At 34.4% G+C, this 15722-nt stretch overlaps 1 non-coding gene across 1 annotated transcript; it reads right to left on the bottom strand.

Annotated features, from left to right (window-relative positions):
- Positions 1-8427: 8427 nt before the first annotated feature.
- LOC132509050 (U6 spliceosomal RNA) lies at positions 8428-8534 on the bottom strand. The gene has a single exon (XR_009536871.1). It is a non-coding gene; the product is annotated as a U6 spliceosomal RNA (small nuclear RNA).
- Positions 8535-15722: the final 7188 nt, after the last annotated feature.

Raw genomic sequence — 15722 nt, 5'->3', positions numbered from 1 at the left:
AAATCATATGAATAATAGGAAATAATAAGTCCTAACAGGAAAAAAAATGGAAAATTACAATAAGGTAAGGGAGATTGGGAGGAATAAGCTTATTATGTTTATAAAGGGGGATCATGAGCAGAATTTTTAGGAAGACGATATCTGAGCAAGTATTTGAAGAATGTGACACAAAGTTGTAGAGAACATAAAACTGGATTTTCTCTGAAAATACTGAAAAACTAATTCTTAAGCCACACATTCCTTTATAAATCTTGGGCCCCAAACAGACTCACAGCATGGAATCAGGATCAGCAAAACTGGGCCAAGATCAACTGAACCCTAGTAGAATGTGTACCCACCTTCAGACCCTTGAACAGGAAACACACATAAATAAATTTGTTGTAGACGCACATAGAAGTTGTAGTTTAACAGTCTTACCATTATAATAGCGAAATATATAAAAATGCATTTATGCGTTTAAGGAGATTCATATCATGAGAAGATAGTTTGCAAATGGAGTAGAGGTAATATACTGAAAACAAAACAACCATATAGACAAAAAGAAAAAATCAAAATGGAAGAACAAGTCATCATAAGGTATTGCAATTCACAGCTGTCAATAATGTTTAAGCACAGAATGTCAAAACGTGTTTTTAACAAACTCTTTAATAGAATTAACTGATATATGAAGAAATAAATGATACAAGTATTTATGTAGCGTCATGATTTATCAAAAAGCCCATTCATGTACCTACCAACAAGGCCCAGACATAGAATATTACCAGCAGCTCAAAAAGAGTTGTGCTGTTTTATAATATCATGTTTCAAGTATATTATTGAATAAATAAGGAAATAATAAGGCAATTCTGCAATAAATATTAGGAAATGTGTCCAGGACATTTAATGATAATAGAATATTAGGAAAACTAAATAAATTATAGTTATTAGAATATAGATTAAACAATTCTGGCTGTATGTGGAACAAAACTATCTTTCAAATGTTTGTTACATATAAAAATGTCATATATATACTTAAAAGAGGTGGCAGCAAATATATTGAGTGATATTTTTGATAAGGTGTATGCATCACAATTTTTGGTAGCAAAATATATGGCAGGATACATGTCACATATTTAGTAATCCTTTTCAAAAGGTGGGAGATTTCTCATTGCTTTAAAAAAGGTATTTAAAAATCTTTAAAATATCTTTGAATTTTTATATTGTATTTCTTTTTATCCAGTATGAGCTTCTTGTGGGCCAAAGATTCATTCTATTTTATCTCCACAATTCCTAGCATGAATAAGGAGACTGGGTGAGAGGTAGTGTACTTTAGATAAACAATTTCAGTGAATTATCTCTGATCTGAAAATCAGTGTATTTACTTAAGACTTCAGCATATATGACTTTGAAACCAGGCATCCATTGTGTGCCTAATAAATATTTGTCGAGTGAAAGATTTTGAGTATATTACTTAATGTCAAGGGGCCTCAAGCTTATGACTGCAAAAAAGAGAAATAATAATAACTGCCTATAAAATTATGTGCTGGGATAGGCTGGTCATGGATTGGGTTAGACTGACACTTGGTCACTAGCCAATTTCAAGAAAATTTCTGTGTAATGAAATACACTGTAAAACACCACAAAATCCCCAACCCAGTGGCACATCCCTTAACATGATTCTGAGACACCCAAGGTTTAACCAAAGAAATAAAGATTAAAGATTATCTATATAAACTTTCTGAAGTATTTGTATATATTAAGTTGTTAGGAGTTTAGTAAGTACTGATTTAAACTCAACAGCAATTATATTTTTCCTGTTTCGACATAAAAAACTGAGCAGAGGAGTTAATACAGGAAAAATTGAGAAACGGAATTAACGATGGTTCCACTCATTTTTACTGCCTGCCACCATGAAAAGTGCCAAGTTCATGGGCTCCCCTGGTGGGGCAGTGGTTGAGAGTCCGCCTGCCCATGCAGGGGACACGGGTTCGTGCCCCGGTCTGGGAAGATCCCACATGCCGCGGAGCGGCTGGGTCCGTGAGCCATGGCCGCTGAGCCTGCACGTCCGGAGCCTGTGCTCCGCAACGGGAGAGGCCACAGCAGTGAGAAGCCCGCGTACCGCAAAAAAAAAAAAAAAAATGCCAAGTTCAAATGACTGCAAAGGTTAAATCTTAGGCCTATTTAAGAACTGATACTTTGGATATGGTTGAAACTATTCTAAAGCATGGAGAAAAGGAGAACTTTAAAATCTTTTTTCTTACAAACCAGTACAGTAAGTCCCATACGTACAAACAACTTCTGTTCCAAGAACGCATTCATAAGTCCAAAACAAAGTTAGCCTAGGTACCCAACTAACACAGTCGGCTATATAGGACTGTACTGTAATAGGTTTATAATACTTTTCACACAAATAATACATAAAAAAACAAACACACAAAAAAACATTTTTAATCTTACACTACAGTACCTTGAAAAGTACGGTAATACATTACAACAGCGGGCATACAGGGGCTGGCATCGAGGGAACAGGCAAGAAGAGTTATCGACAGGAGGAGGGAGAGGAGGTGGGAGGTGGTAGAGCTGAAGGATCGTCAGCAACAGGAGATGGAGGGCAAGCTGCAGTTTCACTCACGCCTGACGTGGATGGCACAGGTTCTGGCTCCTTGCTCGATTCAATTCTATCGACCCTCTTGAAAAAACAATCCAGTGATGTCTGAGTAGTAGCTCTTTTTTCTTCTCATAGATGACACTGTAGCACTGGATTGCATTCTGAAAGACTGCTGCAACCTTCTTGTACCATTCTATGTTCAGGTCCTGTGCCTCAAGAACTAACAGTGCCTCCTCAAATAAAGAAAATCCCTTTGCCATTTCCTGAGTCCTGAATCTCTTTGGTTCTTCAGTTACTTCTTCCTCTTGTCTCTCTTCGTCCTTTCTCTGGGCTTCCAATTCCATCTTTTCATCTTGCTCCACTCTCTCAATTATTTTCACTTTTGTTTCCATCGTTATTGCTTGGTGCTTCTTAGCAGTACCAGCTACATCACTGCCTCTCTTACACTTGCTTCCGGACATCCTGGGCTTGAAATAAAGACACTGTACTACTGTCCTCTACACTGTAAAGTACACAAAAGCCCAACCACTTGTAGAGGATGCATGCATGTGACAATGTACGCCAGACACGTGAACTAACTTGACAGGACATGAGAGCTCATGCTCGCATCTTTGAAAGTTGACAACTTGAAGGTTCGTGTGTAGGGTACTTACTGTATATAAATGATAAAGATGCCTAATAAAGATAAGAATTATGAAATATACATATAAACCTATTTAATTAGATAAAAATATTTTAAAAACATGTTGACAAAGTGAAGATAATACCTGTTTGACTCAGTCTCTCACTCTCACACACACATATAAATACTATATATATATATCATAGAAATACATAGTTATATAAATATAATTTTTTTTTTTTTTTTTTTTTTGCAATATGCAGGCCTCTCACTGTTGTGGTCTCTCCCATTGCGGAGCACAGGCTCCGGATGCGCAGGCTCAGCAGCCATGGCTCACGGGCCCAGATGCTCCGCGGCACGTGGGATCCTCCCGGACTGGGGCACGAACCCGTGTCCCCCGCATTGGCAGGCGGACTCTCAACCACTGAGCCACCAGGGAAGCCCAATAGAATGATTTTTGAGTGACAAAATTTTTTAACACAAACCAATATTTGCCAAAAATAGCATTTGATAAAGCTTAATATTCCTGAGTAAAAGAGAAGTTAAATCTAGAGTTGCTATGGTGTAACAATAAAATAGATGCCAGCAGAATATATGGTGTTGCTTTTATAAGTCACAGTTCTATTTCATGCTATTATTTTTTAACAGATATTTAGTTTACTCTCATAACAATATACTGAAAAGTGAATTATATACTAAATATAACTTTTTCTAAAACAACATTCTTAAATTTTCTGGGAATTCCCTATTGACTTCATTAGGTTTTATGGCTCTTACATAACTGACATACCTTTTTTCTTGCTGATGAATTCACCCTTATCCAAGGAACCTCCATGGATAGTCATTTTCTTTCTATCAACTATGAACTAATAGTAATAACAGAAAGATCATATTTCAAACTCTCAACTTCTAAATCCACATGAATTGCCTAGTTTTTAACTCAAATCATGTGAATTTGTTTTCAACTGCTTATATAACAGCTCCACATAGATATATCATTATATTGCAGATTCATCCTGTCCAAAGGTGTGTAATATGTCTTAATTTTGATCCTTACTTTTATTGGAATTCTGACCCTTATTCTTATTGGATAGTAACATCAAGACTCTTTTAAAAGCTTGCAGAGGCAATTATTTTTTAAGGGTTGACAATGTATGTTTAAAGTTAGAATAACTTTAGCACATTATTGGGTAGATTTAATGTTGTAAGGCTTTTAATAACAGAATGTGTTTGTTTTATTTTCAATAATATATTTTAACAATCTGTAGAAGTGGTAGGGAACATTTCTGGTTAGTATTTCTAACAACATGAAACTAACAATTATTAACTACTTGACTGAAGCACTTTAGGCTTAGATGGCTCTAAAGTAATCATGCTTGACATATACAATTCTGCTCCTTAAAAACAACCACTGAGATTTTAAGAGGCACACTTTACAACCGATTATAGAATATGGCCATACCGTTTTTCTAATACTATGGTACAAAGATAAAATGATTAAAATACTCAAATATGTTTAGCTATAGCTCTCAAAATTAATGTACCTTGAAAATTAAACACACATGTTGTCAAAGTTATCTAGAGTAACTAAGATAAATAATTTTATTATAATTCTCAAAAAAAGAAGTTTAACAAGAGAATCAGAGTCCTAACACTCGGCAAAACTCTAAAGAATTTTCTTTTTCTCTTTCTGATCATTAGCCAGTGATAAACTTTGAAGACTTTCCTGATAAATCTCCACTATCTTTGCCACAAATAATACATTTCTATACATTTCCTCTTACACTTCCGAGCATGTATTTATATTGCAAAAACAATGACACAGATGACTGAGATGATTCCTCACAAGTTGAGAATCCTCTCTTCTTCTTAATTACACCCCTCACATTAACTCTCATTATTACTAACAACTCAATATTAATACAATCACATAACAACCTTCTGTGAATTTGAGTGCCTTCTCATAAAAAAATTCATGAAACTGATTGAATATCTGAATAATGTAAATGTCAACTACAAATTGGTACTTGCCATTGGCACTCGCCATCTACCTCTACAAGGATGAAATCAGGAGCTGCTGCAGCTGCTGACTTTCAACAGCTCCCAGAAAGGAGTTCAGGGTGAACTGAGAAATGAGACACTCTTGTGCTCTGGGAAAAACTGGCAGAACAGGTCTTCATATAGTTAGGTATTTTCAGAAGCCGATTTTATGAGCCCAATTCTTGTATCTCCTCAAATCTAGAAAAGCACTAAAATCCTTCATAGTGATGACTGCTCCGCGTGACTAGCAGAAACCTTCTGCAAAAATATGTGCTTGATTGCATGTTACTCTCCCTTCACCAAAATCACATGTATACTGACCTTCCCCCCTACCTCTTCGGAGCAGTTTCTCAGAGCTATCTGAAATGCTGTCTCCTGGGCTATAGTCCTCATTTTGCCCCAAATAGAACTCAACTCACAACTCTCATGTTGTACACTTTTTTAAGTCAACATAAAGAGCACAGAATTCTGTTATTTTGAATTGTAGAGCAATTACTGATAATCCATTTCACTTTTAGGACTAGAAAAAAAGGTAAAGAAAAAATGTCTGAGACAAAAAATATACAGCAACTTAGGAAAAACATTTATTCTCATTCTCAAGGCTTAAAACTGAACACCAATGCTCTCTGCAGCAATCTTTTGTTTTTCACTACCTTCTGAAAGAATGTTTTTTCTTTCTCATTTTTTCTCTTAGCTATTATTTTCTTCCAATATGAACAGTAAATAGATTGTTTGCTGAGTTCAGTAAATCACATATTATAATCCTTCAAAGCAATAAATGTTTTTATTCATTTTTGTATCTCATTTACACAAATCTCTCCTACCCCACAGATACCTAGTTTATACAAACTTAAGAAATTTTTATAGTGTCAGAAAGTATTTTAAATTTAAAGTAGACCTACTGATTAGGTGATGTGGTAATATTGCTGAAGATGGAGACTTTTAATATGAATGAGAAAATACAAAAAGCTCGAATTTGAGATATGGCCAAGATGTGGACTTTGAAACTGTTTCCTGCCTTGGAACCTAATAAAGTAGGTAAGCTGTGACAAAGTGAGAGAGTGGCACGGACTACCAAATGTAAAATAGCTAGTGGGAAGCAGCCCATAGCACAGGGAGATCAGCTCGGTGCTTTGTGACCACCTAGAGGGATGGGATAGGGAGGGTGGGAGGGAGAGAGATGCAAGAGGGAAGAGATATGGGGACATATGTATATGTATAACTGATTCACCTTGTTATAAAGCAGAAACTAACACAACATTGTAAAGCAATTATACTCCAATAAAGATGTTAAAAAAAAAAAGTAGGTTGAATTGTTTTGTTGATATTCACAGTCTTTAATCCATGGATATTGAAAGTAACAAAGTATAGAACAAAGCACTCTCTTAAGGAACGATAAGTCTTTACGATGCTGGAAGCACTATTTCTTTGTTATTTAAAAACTATATGGTAAACTACTTCAGCATGTTGTCAGTGACAGCAGAAAACTGGAAATATTCCTGATTGTTTCTGTATCAGGTATTGTTCACGACTTTCAGTTTTTCAAGGGGTAATGTATCTAATATTTGGTTTAATGACAATTAAATTATATAACTACATTCTAGCTCACCACAGTTTCAAATATTTTATGGTAAGGAAAATATCACTTTAATCCTAAAGATTTTTAGAATTTTAACATGAGGTTTATAAAGTTTTAACTATGATTATTTGGCATGAAATATAAAAAAAGTGTTTTAACTAGTGTGTTTTAGCCTGGTGGATTCCTGAAAACCTTTCATAGATGTGATTGCAAGCTTTGAAAATTTTACCGCACATGTATTTGCATTCTATTGACAAGTGTGTCTACCTTGTTGAAATTAGAACTGAGTGGCCCATCTTATCCAAAGTAAATACAAGTAAAACAGAATGAGATTTAGTTGCGTTTTAGTTTATAAAATCTCACCAGCACCAGAGTTAGTGTATACTTACCAGATAATCTAAGAAATTTTCTGCCTGAACGTTTAAGAAAGTGATAGGTCTATGCAAGTTATTATGCAAGCCTGCCACCGAACCAAGTGAATAAAGATTGTGAAAGATAGTTATTTGATAGAAATTTAATTGTTGTCCAATTTGTAATGTTCTGACTACCTTACTTCTCTCATAGTACCTTTTCCAAATTCTAATACTTGAATATATGTTTCAAAAGCAAAAAAACTCAAAAAGATTGCAAATAAACTAGATGAAGCCAGATGGTTGTCAATGTAATATAATAGCATAATCTAATATTAGCTAAGAAGTACAATGAAATATTTTAACGCCAACTTGGATTCATTTATAGAACATTTAAGGAAATTCTAAAGTAATTAACCCACAACAAAGCAAAATCTGTCAACTATCATGTAAGTGTAGAACAAACAGAGCATAAAATAGAAATTCAAAGAAAGGCACAGACTAGAGAGATACTTTACTAAAAATGGGGTAAATGTCAATGAAAGACCTAATGATACTGACTTGTGTGGCTCTGCCAAAAGAATGACTTGCTTTCTACTCAGTCACTCAACTTAATCTATGTCAGCCAATCAGTTGGCAAGTCCTGACTGTGCACATAAATGCCTATCAGATTTTAGATGCCTTACTCTTAAAAACGAACATTCAGTCAAAAGATCATAAAACATTTGACTAGAATTCTCAATATAAAAATACAGATAAAAAATAGGATAAGGGAACATGAACTATGGAAGAAAGTTAAACTCAACAAAAATATGACTGAAAAACAATCTCACTTATTAGAAGCAAAGGAAAAAAGAAGTCACACTGGGAATATAACTTAAGCAAGAGTCCACAAAACAGATCAATACACCAGGAAAGAACATTTGGAAATTCTTCCATCATATTTTTTTTTCCAACCTTGATAGCATAAATATCATTATTTTGTTATTATGATATATGACATGGGTTTTGCAATTGGGAAACAGAAAGCAAAGAAACAGACATAGCAAGGTGAGAGATGGTAATCGTGTTTATGTATTGCAAAAACATTCAGTAAAATATTATCTGTGATAAATTGGAAGAAATACAATAAGCTTAATGAATCTGTTAGGGGTTAACTAATTATTTGTAAAAAGTCAGATAATAAATATTTTTGGCATTGTATGCCATATGTTCTCCATCACAACTACCAAAATTTACTATTTTTTTTTTTAATATGGAAGGCTTCACGAATTTGTGTGTCATCCTTGCGCAGGGGCCATGCTAATCTTCTCTGTATCATTCCAATTTTAGTATATGTGCTGCTGAAGTGAGCACCAACTTTACTATTATAATGAGAAAATGTCCATAGGCTATTTGTGGAAGAATAGTCATGACTGGATTTGGCCCACTGGCACGAGTTTAGAGACCTTCTTCTGAGGAACCTGTTTCCAGTGAATCAGAATAACCATAAATATTGGATGTGGAAAGGAAAAAGTCAGAATCCTCACAGGTGTGTTGGCCCATAAAACAAAATCAGCCATGGTACAAAAGTAAATTTAATTGTGTTATCTTCCCACCCCAGCTATAGTTTCAGCTGGTTTCACCATTCCAACTATTAAGTTGAGAGATATAAAGCATGGCATAAAGAATCAATGATACAACTCAGATTATCAGTTATGTCTAGTGGAGAACTTCAGTAGGTTGACTGCTACATGTAACTGACAAGGAGTGAATAGATCAGAAGGTGCCTGGTAAATTTTGAATGAATTGCATTGCCAGAGAAAACACAAGCCATAACAAAACAGAAGAAAAACAAACATAAATCGTTTTTGTTTTAAAACAACCTATAGGTCCACAAACATACACCAGCCACAGATGGAACTATTCTACAACACCCAACACAGATAAAGCCATAAAGATGAACAGACAGGAAGAAACCTCCCAAAGGGCATGAGAACAATTACCAAAGGAATTCTTCCCAGGGAGCGAAATCAGGGACTAATCAATGATTTTCTATCTACCACCCCAAGTTGATACGGACAAGTAGCTTTTTTTTTTTTTTTTTTTGCGGTACGTGGGCCTCTCACTGCTGTGGCCTCTCCCGTTGCGGAGCACAGGCTCTGGACGCGCAGGCTCAATGGCCATGGCTCACGGGCCCAGCCACTCCGCGGCATGTGGGATCTTCCCGGACCAGGGCACGAACCCGTGTCCCCTGCATCGGCAGGCGGACTCTCAACCACTGCGCCACCAGGGAAGCCCTAGTTTCTATATTTCTTGGGAGCGGACATTTTTTTATCCTTTTCACCAAGTTCATTGCAGTTTTCCTTCTGTAGAATTGCTTAAGAAATCATCGTTTTCCACTAATGGTGAGCTCATGTAGAACACAGGTGAGCATGAAGCAGATGGATACCTTCTCTAGAATGCACACTAATTAGGCTCAGGCAACCTTGAGACCACTTGCACCTTTTGAAGACCACCCTTTCATTAAAAACAGCACTAGGAACATCTATTCTTTAAGCATTGTTGATGCCTTGCAAAGATATTAAATAAGAAAAATTATGTTTGCTAAATACAGAAACATATTACCTTTTAATATAATCATGTCTTTTGGTCAGTTTTTCATTTCTGTAGCAACTAATATGGTTTGCATATGAAATAAAAATCCACAGTATAATATCTCCTGATTTCCCTCATCTTCTATGTCTGGGATCATTTATTTAGGGAAACAAACACATGGAACTTTTTGCCATTCCACAGATATGTTAACCCCTTCCATACTTTAATTTTTTTTTTCTAAATGAGGAGAATATGGTTAAATTTTATGGTAAGATATTATACATTCTTAAATATTTAGGTCAAATTTTACCAACTTTTAAAAATCTTTCTTATCTATAATCTCCAAGAAGTCCTTGTTTATGAATCTCTCATTGAATTAACATTATTTACATACTTTTGAATTGGTACTAAACACTTCATTTCTCAGTAATTTTCATTTTAATAGCATTGGTTAGTTCAAAGGATTCATTAATGAATCCAGATAAATATAATATAGCTCACCTTAAATACATTAGTATCTCCAACACGAGACATACTGTGAAATCAATAAATATTTGGCAAAAGGATAGATTTATGAATAATAATATTAAGTTATTGCCTTATTAAATTTTGCTGGCTGAGTAACCTTCAAGAAGATCAAAACTAAAACAAGTTATTTTAGGGAAACAGCTATTTCCATTAAAAGAAACAAGGATAAAATAATGCAGATAACCTTTCTTTGATTGTTAGTCTTCTGATTTAAGTGGTTCTTTATAATAATTTTATCAGAGCATATTTTCAGACTCAAAATTTCCACTTATGTTGTATTTTAATTGCTTCCCCAATCTTATTTTTAATCTCACTATTAAAGATATTTCCTGATTATCTATAGTTTAACAAATGGCAGTTCATTTTGTTGTTCCAGATTTTAAAACTTCAACTAGTTCACTTAGACACTGAATTTGTTTTGAAAAATAATTTCAAGCATTGATCATTTACATTTTAAACCTGTGCATCACTAATATAAAACTTCAAATAACTGCTCTTACCAGTATATTTATCTGTTTGCTTATTTGTTTTGCCAGAATAGAGCTTTATTACCACAGCTTTCTCTTTACATTTAATGCACTTATGCTTACAGCTTTCATTATCTTTTAAGAGATAAAGAAGTGAATTATCAATACATAGGGATCACTATATTACCAATGTTAGTCCCTAAACAAATAATTAAGTGCATTTTTCCCAAGATTTAAATTGCCCATTATTAAGAAAACAACTATTGTGGGCAACTTAAAGTGGAGAATAATTATAGATTAATTTATATTCTAAAGTTGCCAAGTCCTACCAGAGGAAGGAACTATATTTGTCCTTGAATAGAAAAGTAGAGGTCATCATTTATTTGTTCAATAAATATTTTTGAATGCCTAATATGTGCCAAGCCTCATTCTTTGTACTGATAAAAGAGCAGTTAATGAAATATAGTAAACTCTCTTTCATGCTTCATAGAGTTTGCATTTTAGAGAGACAGTGAGGAAGTCAATAAACTCAGACACACACGCACACACACACATGCATACAATATTACAGTGTCTTATATGCTACTAAGAACTTTGAGGAAAAATAAAGTTAGAGAATAAGAATTTTGACATTTACTCTAAGAGAGTTGGGAAGTGACGTTATTAGTCTTACCTTTAACACAATGACTTTGGTTACCTTTTTGAGAATAGACTCTAGGGCACAAAGGCTGTAGCTGGGAGATGAGTTAGAATACCACTGATATAATCTAGACGACTGAGTATGTACAGTGATTCAAACAGGGTAGTAATTGTGGAGGTGGCAAAGTATCATCATATTCTACACATATTCTGAATGTAAAACTATTGGAATTTGCTGAAAAAAGAGATTGAAAGAAAGAGAAATGATACTCTATGTTTCGATTTGAGGAATGGAAAAAATGGAGTTGCTATTAATTAAGATGGAAAAAACTACAGAATGAATGAGTCTCTAGAGGAAGAGTGAGATTTTATTTTACACATGTTAAGTTTGAAATATTAGATATCCATCGAGTCAGTAATTTAATGCAAAGTTATACTAAATCAGACAAAACTGGTTAGTTTAAGAAGCATTGCTACAGAAAATGGTGAATTTAGCATCAAGGTAAAAGAATTAGTTCACTAAAACAGTATTCTAAATATGTTCATATCTAATTACACAATGGCACACTAACAGTAAACAGAAAATATTAACAGTAAATATTTCCAGAAACAAAAGTAGATACAGAGAATTAGGGGGATCCACAAACATTGTGGGACTTTATCACACCTCTGTCATTGTTTTATAGATAAGAAAATTATAGCAAGCTATATATAAAGTCCAAACAACATAGTACACTACAATTGCAAAATGAAATTCTTTTTAAGTGCACATGGAACTCATTCAATGCATAATAAAAACTAAAAATTCCAAAAGTTGAAAAAATGCATAAGAAGTTCTCTCACAGCAGCAGAGTTAAGCTAAAAATAAATAATAAAGAATAACCAACCCCTCAATTTTTTAAAAAATTCGCATTTAAGTAACTCATAGTTATTTAAGAAAACACAATAAATATTAGAAACAGCTGAAAATTATTTTAGCATCCATATCGAGGTATCAGAATAGCATATAAAGCTCAAACATATCAAGAAAAAAAAAGAGTAATAAATGTTTACCAATATTAGATATGAAAACAATGTTTTTGCAGTATTACTCAGGCTATAGCCTAAACTGGAAACAAAGCAAAGAGCCCTCAGTTGAAAACTAGCAAATAAATTGTTATATATTTCTACAGTGAAATAACATGCTCCTATGGGAAGAAACAAGACAACTTGAGGGAACGACATGGATGAATCTAACAAAACAATATTTAGTAAGAGAAACTAGACACAATAGAGTTACTTTATGGTTATATTTATATATTGTTCAAAAACAGAAAAAGCTCCTATTTTGTTAAGCATCAGAATGCCAGTTACCTTAGGGAGCTAATGCTTGGAAAGGGACACAGAGGGGCTGTTAGAATTCCAATAATATTTCATTGTGTGCTTGTTACACAGGTATGATAATTTTATGAACCCTTACTTAACTATGTTTATTCAGCATTTGGGGAATATAAATGTCACACTTTAATTAAATATATTCAACAATCTGGAGAACCGTAAGTTTATATATGATATTCCAGGAGACTGGATAAGGACATGAAAGAGGCATGCAAACACAGAGTGAAAGAAGATGTCTGAGAAATGAATCATTGATCACGGTGTCATAGAGAGGAGAATAATGCAGCAAAGGAAAACAAGAACAAAGGTAGGAAATATTTTTTATATTGGGAAAAATTGAAAATGTGGAAGAAAAAGGGAACCATTTCTAGACTGACATCCTCAACTATGGGAGAAGTGATGGAATCTGATAAGTAAATGTCTAGGTTTAGTTAGGCTCAGGTGCAGTTTATTCATAAGAATGGGAGTGACAATGGACATATGTGCTGGTAAGCAGACATGGTAGTAAAAGTTGGAGAATGATCTCATCTCATTGTTTCAGTTTCCTTGGAGAAAATGGGAAAAAGGAAGCAGGTCAAATCTCTGGAAGAAAAGGAAAAAGAAGCTATTCAAGGAGTAAAAATATAATCACTATAAACTCTTTCTGGTACAGTGGCAGAGGCTTAGTCAAGGCAATGCATAATTGTGTTATTGCCAGGTTTACTTGCTTTTAGTAGTCACATATTTGAAGTGGGCTCAGTCACTGTGTGTGTGTGTGTGTGTGTGTGTGTGTGTGTGTGTGTGTGTGCATGCGCACGCACTTATGAGTATTGGGTGCCTTTTGTACCCATTGTTTTCTACCCATACAAGTGATGTGGCAGAAAGAACAGAGAATTGAATTTAACCAGAATTGGCGCATTTCTACGTGAGTGGATGAAGGAGGAGAGGAGTGACATTATTGAATGATCACAGATTTTAGTAGGAAAATGAGAAAAAAGATGAGAATATTGGCTGGGAAATGGGAGCTAGGAAGCGACATAAAATAAAACTAGCATCAATAAGCAGCAAGCCCCAGCAAAACTGAAACAATGTTGTGAGTCAGTAACAAAGAGATAGCATGGTTTTAGAGAATGGAGTGCGGAGAGTATGATCTTTGAACCTGAGATGATGTATGTGTAAATTTGAAATTATTGGTGATGGCAAGAGTATAATATAGAAAGTGAGTTGCCAAGGAAAGAAGGATAAGAATCTTGGAGGAAAAGAGGGCAATCAATTGATAGCATATGGTATTGGAAGTAGTGTAATGACACTGTAACCCACAAGAATTCTGAAAAGAGCACAGTTTGAGAGTCACAATGAGATACTGTCTTAGAGGAGTAAGAAGTGGTCAGAATGACTGCACCTTATTGCAAAGAAGAGAATTTTTGGATTATGCTTTGATGACATAAAATTCAAAATTTGGCAATTTTAGAGAGGAGTGAGGGAGGCTGGTCTGGAAATAACAAATAGGAATTAGGAGAAGCCTCAATTACTTCAAGGCTGAGTATGAGATTTATGGGAGTTATACAAGAAGGTAGCATCCTCTGAGGCTAGCTTCAGCCAGCACAAGGAAGAACAAGAAACTCTCACACAACCAGTTGGGGATATAGGAGGCTCTTGCTCTGGTGGAGTGTGAGTTCCAGAGGGCATAGGAAAAGGGTGCCACAAGTTCAAGAGGTACTGGTGTTTAGGTAGGAAAAAGGGATATACAGAGATATATAGTGCTTAGTATGCAGTTACTGAGGGCTTATTTATATGGTGGTGACTGGCATAAATTGGTATAAAAGTAAAATGTAATTAATCTTGTGTATTGATATGGGTGCATTCATTGTAACGAATATACTAAGAGGAAACTGAGTGTGAAGTATATAAGAATTCTCTGTACTAACTTCACAATTTTTCTATAAATCAAATATTGTTCTAAATTTTTTAAAGTTTAAGAGACATAAAGCATGCTTAATATTGCAAAAAAAAAAACAAAGCCCACTGCTCAATTATAAGGAAAATTCAAACTGAAAATAATGTTAAAATGATATGAAAACACTGATGTGAAAAAGTGCCATAATATAGAATATGAGTTTATGCAACAAAATATCTGATATATTAAAAAGTAACATAATAAGGAAACATAAGTATTATTAATTCAAGTTACCATTGCATCTTGCCTGGACAATTGTAATAATTCATAAACTCATCTCTCTGCATCACCTCTGGCTTTTTCTAATCTGTTCTTTGCATTACAGCTTAAGCGATATTCTCAAAATGCAAATCTGAACAGATCACTCTTATACTTAGCCAACAGTCACTTCAATTTACCATGGTTTTCAATTCACAAAACCTTTCATGACATATGCCCCGCCAACTTCTATAAAATAAATATGAACCAGTTGCCTCATACTGACCTTTTTTGTTTTTTTATTACATCATTTTGGAGTCACATGATATACTGCTTAGAAACACCTGTCCCTCCTTCTTCATCTAATCAGTTTTTAATCTTTCTTTAGGCTTAGGTCAATCATCAATTTCTCATGGAGGCTGCTCCTTACCAGTCTAGGAAATGATCTTTGTGATATATGCTTATAAAACTTTATTCCTTTCCTTCACATCAGCTCAGTCTGTAAATATACTCCGATTAGCGAAACACGGCACTTGTTTTCCATTTTTGCTAGACTGTAATCACCTTAGAACCTGAACTACGTCTACTCAACATTGTATGCCCAGAGCCTAGCATGATGCCTACCATAAAACTTTTGATATAGAAGTTTTTCAATAAAAGGATGTGGAGGAATTGAGAAGTAGAAAAGGTAGTTTTGTAAAAATAAATATATGCCATTGTGTACAAGATCTAACATTATAAAGACTTCAATCTTCCTGAATTCAATTAACTATTATAATTATACTCATAATCCTAATTAAGTTTTATGAAGTAGCTTGAAAA

This window comes from Lagenorhynchus albirostris, chromosome 18 (assembly GCF_949774975.1).
Source record: "Lagenorhynchus albirostris chromosome 18, mLagAlb1.1, whole genome shotgun sequence".
NCBI lineage: Eukaryota > Metazoa > Chordata > Mammalia > Artiodactyla > Delphinidae > Lagenorhynchus > Lagenorhynchus albirostris.
This window is presented reverse-complemented; position numbering and strand designations above follow the sequence as displayed.